At 44.8% G+C, this 11246-nt stretch overlaps 2 long non-coding RNA genes across 2 annotated transcripts; one reads left to right on the top strand and one right to left on the bottom strand.

Moving 5' to 3' along the window:
- Nucleotides 1–197: 197 nt before the first annotated feature.
- LOC110358616 (uncharacterized) lies at nt 198–8262 on the top strand. The gene is made up of 3 exons (XR_002413221.2): nt 198–420; nt 1426–1515; nt 2817–8262. It is a non-coding gene; the product is annotated as an uncharacterized LOC110358616 (long non-coding RNA).
- On the bottom strand, nt 213–9639 carry LOC135579580 (uncharacterized). Its single transcript, XR_010472979.1, has 3 exons — nt 8659–9639; nt 2133–2241; nt 213–346 (listed from the first exon to the last, which is right to left on the bottom strand). It is a non-coding gene; the product is annotated as an uncharacterized LOC135579580 (long non-coding RNA).
- Nucleotides 9640–11246: the final 1607 nt, after the last annotated feature.

Below are 11246 nucleotides of genomic sequence, written 5' to 3'. Positions count from 1 at the left end.
CGTTACAGCTGAGGCGATGTGCTGAACGCAACTGTCAGGTTCTTTCATTCGTACAGCACGTAACAGACTGAAAACTGCTGTGCCCGTGTGCCAGGCAGGCACAGCATGGGCGAGGGCTTGCAGGAGCAGGCGTTTCTTGGCCCCAGTGAGGAAGAAACAAGAGAAAAATACATAAGGAGCACCTGATCTATTTGTATCCTCATTTAGAATCAGGTGTGTCATGACAAGGCAGATGAGTTTGTTCCTGTCTTACATAACTCCACAGAATTTAGCACAGCTTGGCTCCAAGATCATTGCAGTGAAGGCAACAGATAATCCCAAAGGCCGTTCGAAATGCAGAAGACACCTGGAAGTTGAAGATATATCCACTAGTTCTCTAATACGGACAGAGGTTGTGGCTCTGTGACTTGGCATTGTCAGGTTTGTGCCCTGCTGGATCATTTGGCTGTATGCAAAGAATTAGCTGGCAATTACAGCTACGGTAGGCTGACCTGAGGACAGCGTGACCCTTTTGGTAGCATTTCCCCAACCTGTCACTGTGAGTTCCAAGATGCTTCCAGTCTTACCCCCCACCTATTCCACTAACGGACTGTGAAACTTCATCTCTGTGACAGCCCCTGTCTGTTGCCAATCAGCTATCTGGAGGTGAACTTCTCATTTCAATGCTTAGTCACTGACGTAAATGTCCCTGGAACAAAGCTGCACATGATGCCGCTGACATCACGGCTTTATCCACTGCCCCCATTCCTGCTGCTCAAACTGCAGCAGTGGGCGAAGTCACCAAACTGGGACGGCTATTTCTGTCATGTGCAAACAGGGAGGAGAAAGGCTACAGTGTAGACAAAGGTTTAGCTGGGCAGCTGGCAGCATCCCCGGGTTTTCTTCTGGGTTACAAAGTTGCCTGCTTCCATTTTGCATGACCTCTAGGTCCAAAATAAAGGACCATGCAGTCACGGCAGAACCTGCAGCAGGGGAGTGCTTTGAGCAGTGAAAAACATCACTTGTCATTACCCCAGTGGATCATAACCTTTACTTGCTGAGGAATATGCATTCAAATGTGCTAACATTTCACACTGATAATTCCATAATAAGTTACGGTGCTCTAACAGGTGCAATGGAAATAGGCAGTCCTGCTCCTGCCAACGCTGGGACTCTTCTGACTGCAGAATGAGCCGGTTCACAAAGATAAACCAGCAAAAACTAGCCCTGAAAAAGACAGCAGGCAGATTTCTGATGGTTTAAATCCGTAAAAAGCAGCTTGCAGTGGGATAAAAACAAGGGTTTGTACTGGAAAGAAAGGAGAGTAGAGGAAGGGGCAGGAGCACCCTGTTAAGGAAGAGCTGTTCATTCTAGCAGTGTGAAAATACAGCCCCATTGTCCTTTTTCCTGCAAGGCATTAATCTCTTCTCTGCATCCCATTTTCAGAGCAGTGGGAGAAGCACAAGTCAGGAGGGGACCCAGGAGGCCGCCATCACTTTTGAAAGGTTCCCATGCTACCTACTCACATGGACTCACGTGAGTGTCATGAGAAGGCACATGTTTCCTATGCCGTTTCTCCAAGCTTTATCTTAATAGGAAGGCATATTCCTCCTTTTGGTTTGCAGGCTGTCTGAAGACTATCTTTTTACTATTCTTGCTGCTGGGCAACCCCGTAACTTCCACCACCCCGCCTTTCTTACAACTCTGGGCTGCTGAAAGTCACACAAGCAGGCTGAAATCCCTCTAGCTGAATCACCAAAGTAACTAGGTAAATATAGTCACTACTCAGAAGCAGAAAGGGCATGAGTTGGCAGAAGACCAAATCAAAGCAGAAATAAAGTCCCAACCAGCCACCATTACTGTCTGGTACTGCTTGTGGAAAATAGTCAATAGGGATTAGCTCTTCCTTGTCTCTTCCAAACAATAATTTTTAAAAAGTAGATGTCATCAGATGAAATTAATGAGTCCGAGTTCAAAACATGCAAAAGGAGATGGTTCTTCACCAACCAGCAGTAGACCTCTGGCATAACTTGCTGGGGGATGTTCTGGATACAGCCTACCAGGCAGCTTTAAACCAGGGATGGGAGGGAACAGGAAATAAAGAGGAGAAGAAAGAGAGGGAAAAAAGAGAAGCTCAACTTCAGAGACTCTACCTGCAGCTGCTGAAGACCGTCTGCAAGAGCTGCCCTTCAGATCCAAGGTGAAGCTGCTTGTATAAGCCATGTAGCCAGAGTTGGCCTTTGCTGAGCTTCTGCAGCCGTTCTGTGAACAGAAGCAGAACTGTAGTTAGCATCCACTTCTGCTATCACTGAATATATATTTGTTATTGCTTTTACTGTGTTTCTCTGTGTTAATCTCTTCCCACCTTTCTTCACTTTTTCATTTTCTCTATACTTATTTGCCTACGCATTCTCTGTCCTTCTTTCCAAGGCTCTGTGAACTAATGTATTTCTGTTACTGCTACAATAATTGTACCTCTCTCAGAGGTAGCAACAATGAGGGCTCAAGAGCTGCTTTGCAAAAGTCTCAAGGAGATGGCAAAAACTAGAGAATTTCACCTTGGAGCACCAATTGCTTTTCTTCAAAATATTTGAAGAAAGAAAGTGAAAGTTGACCTATAAATAATGGAATAACAGACATCCAGAAGTGAGTTTGCCACTGGGTTGTTCCATTTTTCCTTTTCACTTTTCAAGAAACTAAACTCTTCAAATTGCTTCAATCTAAATACCCGGATTTGTTGTATGTTAGTGTCAGGCTGAGAGTCCTTGCCCACCAACCAGAAATACATTTAACTGTAGCATTCTTTTTTTTTTTTTTTTCTCTTCTTTCTTCACTAGACTGTAATTCAGAGAGAAACGTGCTGCCGTGGGGCTGTGTCACTCAGCGGTAAGCGGAGATGGGGAGCCTGACTGAGAGGCATTCTTCCACACTCCAAAGGGATCCTGGCTGCCTAACTGGCCTTCTATCAGCTGGCTTCTGTTTGAAGCCCTTGGACACAGTTCCTCACACTTGCCTTTCCTAACCAAATGTAATAATTAACATCTTATTAATTACAGTTGAGCAGCAATATTCAGCTAGTCTCGGAGGTACTTTGCAGGAACAGGGGGGTCTGTAGCGGATCACCGAAGTTGTAAACCTCAGCTCACAGCTCAGCTGTTATTCAGGGCTGTGCGAGTGGCTGAGCCAGAGCCAGGAACCCAGCTCCTCCTCTTCTCTGGGGCATGAAGTGGGCACTGCCTGTGTCTTTGCAGTTTGCTAACTGTGTGGGACAGTTAAGGCAGATTGACAGCAGAATCAGATCACATCCTAATACAGATTTAATACCAATAAGGCATAACACACCATCACATATTTTGTATTAGCTAGTACATGCAAAAAAAGTTTTGATTAGCTTTATGTTTTTACGCTGAATTTATGCCAGCTGCAAAAGGACAGGTGATGCCTGATCCAACATGAAGCTTATAGGTACAAAGTGGATTTTTTTTTTTTCTCCTTGGCTTAATATTTTTATTGTCAGAACAAGTTTACACCAGCTCAGTGTGTTCAGTTGTAGATGCCAAATGTGAACTTGTCAGTAAATCTCACAGTGCTGTGAGAACAAGTTGTAGACCGCTACAGAAATATTTTACTGGGTCAAAGGTTTTTATAAACCTCCAGACAGTAACAGGAGAGCTTCTGCTGGATCATGTGTCCTTCCTTGGCTGGCCCCTTCAGGCCTTTCCTGAAAGCCACCCGCGCCCCTTTCTGATTTAACCCGATGACAGATGTGCCCCCAAATGCAACCACTGCACTCATACTACTCCACCATGGATACGGCTGCCCCACAGTTCATTAAGAGCCTTGCAATAACTTTAAGAAACGGAGGTCAAAGCCTTGCAGAAGGCTGGAGTGTTATCAGTGCTGTAAGTGTCTTGTCATGTTTATATCACCAACCTTTCACACGCTTGTCAAGTCTGGGGAGGCTGGTACCTAGCCCATCACTAGTGGTTTTATTTCTTGGTTTTAGGCAACTGTTATACTAAGCAAAAACAACATTAAAACAATATACCACATTGTTGCACAATCCAGGAAAAGTGGCATTAAGCTGTAATCACAAGATAATATTTAAGCTAGTTGTCACCTTAGACAGGTAAAAACATAAAGCAAAAGGACCAAACCTACATGTATATGTGACATCATACGATATCCTGGTTTCTTCAACCTTCTGATAGATCTTGCTGTAAAACAAACTGTGATTTCACTGACTATTTAACCACCCAGAAATTATGCCTAGTATGCACAGAATGTTTATGCCACTACAGTTACTTTGAAAAGGTATGTTTAAGCATTATAACTCTTTGAAAGTACTCATACCAATGCAGGGGTTTTTCTCTTCATTTTGCCTAAAGATACAGGAATACACGGTCTTTCTATAGACATGATTTGATGCTACAGTCAATTCAGTGGCAGCCTTGGTTCTGGAGGTTTCTGCTCCCAGCTTCTCCCACTCACTGTTTTCTCCCCCAGTTTTATCAACTCAACATTGAGGGTGACTATAATACCAAATATATATTTTTTTCTTTTCAATCCAAGCTACCAATCACTCCTCCCGCTTGCCAGGGTTCTGCTGTCAAAGGAGCAGTAACTAGATCCACATCTCACTCTGTCCACACCAGAGAATTTACCTCCGAAGTACTCTTTCCCTGCAGTGCACAGGACATCGGGCCCTTGAGCTTTAAACCATCCTGTGACCCGTGTGACAGCACAGAATGAGTATAATCAGGGAGGACACTGGAATTCACCCTTCCCCTAGCTCACAACGACAGCCACCCAAGCCCCCAAGAAGACGATTCACTCTCTGTGTATTTCCCTTGCAGCCACAAATGCTGTGAAGTTTGTTTAACTGAAGGAGAAGATTCAGCAGATTGTGGCTCATCCTCAGACAGGGGCTCTTTCTGGAAGAAGCTCTCCATTGGCACAGCGGGTGGTCGGTGCTACAAAGCGCTCTCATCTGGAGGCATTTACAAGAGATTTACACCAGCAAATACAGAGGTCAGGATGGGACAGCCTGCAGGGTACAACAGCTAGAAGGCTCAGCAGATTTCACTTGCACCTCTTGATCGTTAAGCACGTTAAGCACACTCTGTGTGCTATTCTGTGTAGGCTTTAAAGGCCAATATTAGGATGCAAGGGTCAGCTCATACCAAGTTTAATCCCGGAGCAGAGACATCAGTGCACAGTGAGCTGCTGTGCACACCAGGCTGCAAGGCAGCAGTAACCGAAGCTCACAGACATCTCCAGCATTGGCCTCCCTTCTTCTCACCTCCATGGGCCTCTGAGGGGCTGGTTGTCACCCAGCCAGGGCCAGGGAAGCACACAAAGCTGGTCAGCATTGTCAAACTTTTGCCTTCTTCAGCAGTTGGCTAGCATGGCTAGATTTGAGAGTTTCTAGCCATGCACTAGGTTTACATGGAGTGGCTTGGTATCTCATCCTGGTTCCCAGACCCACATCTACCTGGGCATGCTGCTTTTGGTTAATTATCTGCCATCCTGCTAACCTGGTGCCAGAACTTAATTAAACTTTCAGCCTCAGAGACGGGGGGTTCCTCTGGCTCAGAGTTCAGACACACGGACCATTACAAGATAATGGCAATGCCGCTGCCTGACTTGCCCGCCCCAGAGGGGAAGGCAGCTCGATTCCCAGACCTTCACCAGTTGCACCTGCACTGCCCTGGTCTTGCTGGCACCATGTGCTGGGCCAGCCAGAGACCACCTTCTCCTTGCAGAGCCAGAGAGCAGCAGGGCTCTCCTGCTCCAGCTTAGGAAACAAATGCGCAGTCAGGCACCCTGGGGCTGTCGGGACGCTGCAGAGGATGGGGCCAGGAGTGCTGGTGTCTGGTTCCTGCCAGGGAATCATTATGTGTGTGCATTAGCTTTGCTCCTTCCGCAGTTCTTGCTCCAAACTGCCTGCTCACTTGGCGCAGGAGTTGGTGTCACCTCCCATAAGGAAATGTTGATCATACAGATGCCTTGCCAAATTCTGCACTCAGATCAGTGACTCTGCTACTTTTCCAGCGCTGAGCTGAGGACATCCCTTTTGGTGAAAATAAATTCTTTGTTCAGATACTTTTTGGGCTTTGCTCAAAAACACAATGGCCAGAAAGCCTACTGTTTAAATCACATTTTAAATTGTTTTAAGGAGATCAAATGCTTGGAGTAATAGCCACATTTTATATTTGTTCTTCCCCCCAGACCATTCAGAGCCATATATTGCACTTATCGCTCTAGAATTAAGCGTTCGGCCACCACAATGTTCTAACGATGTGTCTGCCAGCAAGAAAAGACTTGATTATGCAGATCTCTCTTCTGTCTGGCATCTTTTCTGCAGCTCTGAAGCAGCCAAGGCATCTCTCATACGGCCCCCTGAGCTGCACAGTGCTTTAAATAACTCTATATCAGCTTTCCCAGGGGTCTGATTCTACTACACGACCCTTCAGCATCCCCCAGTTACTAATCAGAATCATAGAATAGTTTGGGTTGGAAGGGACCTTCAAAGCTCATTTAGTCTGATCCCCTGCAATGAGCAGGGACATCTTCAACTACATCAGGTTGCTCAGAGCCCCATCCAGCCTGGCCTGGAATGTTTCCAGGGATGGGGCATCTACCACATCTCTGGAAAACCTGTTCCAGTGTTTCACCAACCTCAGTGTAAAAAATTTCTTCCTCACATCTAGGCTGAATCTCCCTTCTTTTAGTTTAAAACCATTATGCCTTGTCTTATTGTAACAGGCCCTGCTAAAATTCCCAGCACATAAATCAGCAGGAGTTTTCTTTTGCTGTTATTGTCAAATGCAAGCATTGGATGGCATGTAGGATAAACAACAGGCACAGACCATTATTTCTGGCAGGCAGAAATCTGGAAGCCTTAGAGCCTGGTGGGCCAGACCCTCGGGGTACTTGCCCCAGCTCCTCGCCACCACCTCCTGCCTTTCCCAAAGCACAGGAAAGTCTGTCCCCTGCCCGGCTTACAGACAAGCCGAGAGCCTGAGCTTCTGCTGCTCCCTGTGGGAAATCACTTCAGTTTAACAGATAATATTATGATAAGGATTTTTTTCTGTTTAGCCCATAATTGCCTTTCAAAATGGCTCCTGCCACATTAAGTTATAAGCCCTTGAAGTAGGCTAAAGGCTCCGTTTTCTTCCCTGAGGATGTTTCCTTTTGGATGGCAATATCAACCTCCCTTAGCTGTCCCTGCTCAGCTGAGATGTACATACTTCTCATCTTTTCTGGTAAGTCCTTCCAGCCTCTGATCATTTAATTGCTCTTACCTGAGCCTTCAAGTTAACTGCAATGCTGCTAATTAAAGTAACAAATATCACACTGCTTGAACACGTGGCTGCTCCCCCAGGTGCCTCCCACCCTTCCCATTTCTTGGTGAGAAGGAACCTCCTGGCAGCCCGGGGGGCTGTTCTTTGGGCAGAGCTGAATTTGTGTTACAAGGCTGATCTGATCAGCTTCTGCCACTCTGGGCTGTGCTGCTGAGAGACGAAGACGAAGTAAAATGGACTCCTTGTCTGGTGAAAAAAGGCCTCCGTGACCCCAGCTCAGCCATCTGGCTGGGACGGACATACGGACATTACACCACTGGCTCTGACAGGCGGCTGCATGGTGGAGAATAGTGACCTGGAGAAAATAGTGCTGGGCTCTGTTCTCGGTGTGTAAATGCTACAACCAACAGTGTGTACAGGGAAACTTGGAGCATTCCTGATAACTGCACTGGGATTATTGGGTCCTTTTTTTTTCTTTAAACCTAGGAGGAAGAAAAAAAGCGGGGGGGGGGGGAGGGGGAAGGGAGGTCAATTTCACTACCTGTTTAAAGAAAAGACAATTTTAATAAGTTTTTATGTTTTATCTGATTATTTTCACGTTCAAGAAAAAAAGGGTGACTTTGCAGTTAAACCATCAGGCATCCTGACTGCAAAGGTAAAAGTAACCATGGCTATGTATAATAACAGCTGAGTGCTTCATGATCTGGGCTTCATGTTCTAGTAGATAGGTAGGTACACTGAAGAAAATTCAGACAAAGTCTACCTTGTGTGGCTATGAAGCATCAGCAACATGACAATATCACGCAAACTTCTGAAAGAGGGAACAAAGACCCTCGCCAAATGGTTACGCTCAATTTTTTGTTATATATGCTTTTAATTTCAACAGCTAAATGACATATTGGCTCACAGCTGCTTCATTTAAAGTTTCATTGATCTTACTCTGTTGGGAGCTCATAATGAATACCAGATCCCATATCCCTAATACTTAAAATGGAGTCAGGCAGAAGGAAAACTTAAAAAAGCACTTAAAACAAGGCAAGATTTCTTTGAGAAGCAGGGAAGGGAGGCAATACCCCTCAAGCATTAATATCCCTCTGCTCCCTCACCAGATTAAAAGGAGACATGTACTTTTTTTTTTTTTAATTTTTACTTTTTGTTAGGAAACCAAATAAATGAGAAAAACACTGGTGTCATAGTTTAAACTGAGCTAGGAATATAACCATTATAGCCACTCCCAGCCACACCAAATAAGGGAGAGAATCAAAGGGAAAGGGAGAAACTTGGGTTGAGATAAACACAGTTTAATAAAATGACACTACTATACTACTACTGATATATACAAAATGGAAATAGAATATAAAATAAAAGATACCTGATGCAATTCCTCACGAACTCTGTCCATACTGAGCAGCCTGTCCCAGGAAGCAGCACGTGGTCCCAATAACCGATCCTGGAGAGAGAAAAGAGAAATAAAGGCAGAAAGGCTCAGAGGCCTCTGCAGAACAGCAGGATGGCAAAGGCTGAACTAGAGAAACTCCCAAACAGAACTCTCCCGGCTCGGTCCCAACTCTGACCCTAGACAGAAGATCCCACCTCACCTTAAATATGAAGCATGATGCTAATGTCACAGGATATTCTTATTGATCAATCTGGATGTCAGTCAAGCTCTGCCACATCTATGCCCCCATTCCCGGCTGCCTCACACCTGTGAGCTGAGAGGCCTTGGCTCCCAGACAACTGCAATGAAAAACTTTCTCTCTCTCCTGGGGTGTTATCTTCTTCTTCTCAAACTAAATTCAAACAAAAAACATCCTAGCTGCTGTAGGAAACAATTCTTTTGCAAATATAATAGGCCCAGGCAGGATCTCTCAGCAAAGCATATTTTAATAATGATTTTGCAAGACCAGGTGTTCTACCTAAAGGCAGGCACACCTAATAGGGCAAAAAGCCCCTGCTTATATCTCCCCCAAATCCCGGCCGCAATTTCCATCCCCTGTTCCCCATTGGTTGGGTACTTCAGGGTTTACAGACTATCCCAACGCACACAACACCCTTCCCCTTATCAGTCTGTTTAAGATATGGATTCCTGGTACTTCCGCTACACTTCCCCCTAAATTAACTTATCAATACAGGTATCGGTATGTATACAGGTGTTCAGTACATATTCCAGGAAGAGACTGTGTATTACATTATGAATTCATTGTCTGATGTCTCTCAGTCCTTCCCCCCTGCTGGGGTCAGACGCCAGGTCCTTAGCTATGTAAAAACAACAGTTCTTCATTAAACGTTTCTTACACTACAAAAGAGAAAGTTTTCTAACTGTCTGTCGAGGGTTAAGATTGCGGGGCGACAATAAAACCCTGGCAGATGTGTTGTTAACCCCCTCTCCCCCCCGCTTCCCCCTATTTGCCCCTCCCTCTCCCCCTTCCCACTCAGGACAGGTGATCGGGAGGGAAAGAAGGACAGAGAGAAGAGAGTTGGAAAAATTAACCATGTTTTACTAATGTTACTAATAAGAATAGAGAAAACATACAAAATATACAAAACCAATCTTGAAAGTCTCAGCAACTGCAGAGCTGGCAACCAAAGTACTGGATTGGACTCTGCAGCCAATTGGAGCTGGATTCAGTCTGTCACTAGGCCTCAGTTTGCAGGGACGACTAGCAAGGTCCTCTCCTAATGTCAGCCATAAGGAAAAAGGGAAAAGGGACGAGATCCTCGTGATCTCCCACTTTTATATGAAATATTCACGTGAATGGAATGTTATACACAGTTGGTCAGTTTCTTGGTCACTGGTTCCTCATTGCCGTTCTCGCAAGATGTCCATCCATGTTTATCAATAGGTTTGCATTCCATTGCTAGGTTTACCAAAACATGTGTCTGGTTCTCCAGGAAAATGCAGCTAATATGAAGGCTTTAGCTGACAGGCAAATTCACTTAAAGAGAAACTTGTTTTTAACAAAACCAGGACATTCCACCCCTTATAATATGCCATTCACTGAATACTTAAACCTTATCAATACAATCTATCAATACAATCTAATTAATCACTACTACTATATATATATATACATATGTACATATATACACAGGAGTAATTAATCAGTGGACCATCCTTTGAAAAGTTCATTAAGTTCATTTTGTCACGACAGTCTCCCAGGGCAGGAAAAATGGTACAAGTGCATCTCATGACCACTGTGGGTTAAAGACATCAACTTCGAAGAAGTTGTCAGGTGCCACTCGAAGAAGCTAGCTCTGGTTTCATCATCACTGTTTTGATCTGAAAAACACTTATTAAACACTGTTAGCATGGCAATTCACATCATGCAGTTCAGTATTGAATATTTTCACCTAAACTCAAATCCCCTTGAGGTACACACCGAACTTCTCCATCCTTAAGCATCACCCACCAGGTGCTGCCAGGTCCCTGGGCAAAAACAATCCCACGAATGGGCTTGCCTTTGCCTGAGGCAGGAGTAACCCAGACTGCCTTTCCTAACATGTTTTTCATGTGTACTACAGTGACTTTATCTCCTTCCACAGTCTGTAGAATTTCTGATTGGGCAGGCCCGGCTCGATTGGTTGATCCCCTGGTGTTGACCAACCAAGTGGCTTTTGCTAAATGTGAATCCCAGTTTTTAAAGGTTCCACCACCAAGTGCCTTTAGTGTAGTTTTTAGCAAACCATTGTACCTTTCAATTTTCACAGAGGCTGGTGCATGATATGGAATATGATATACCCACTCAATACCATGTTCTTTGGCCCAATTGTCTATAATACTGTTTTTGAAATGAGTACCGTTGTCTGATTCAATTCTTTCTGGCGTACCGTGTCGCCAAAGGACTTGCTTTTCAAGGCCCAAGATAGTATTTCGGGCTGTAGCATGAGGTACGGCATATGTTTCCAACTATCCAGTGGTTGCTTCTACCATTGTAAGTACATAACGCTTACCTTGACGTG

The sequence above is a fragment of the Columba livia genome, chromosome 5 (assembly GCF_036013475.1).
Source record: "Columba livia isolate bColLiv1 breed racing homer chromosome 5, bColLiv1.pat.W.v2, whole genome shotgun sequence".
NCBI classification, from domain to species: domain Eukaryota; kingdom Metazoa; phylum Chordata; class Aves; order Columbiformes; family Columbidae; genus Columba; species Columba livia.
Note: the sequence above shows the minus strand (reverse complement) of the source record. Positions and strands in the feature narration are given on the sequence as shown.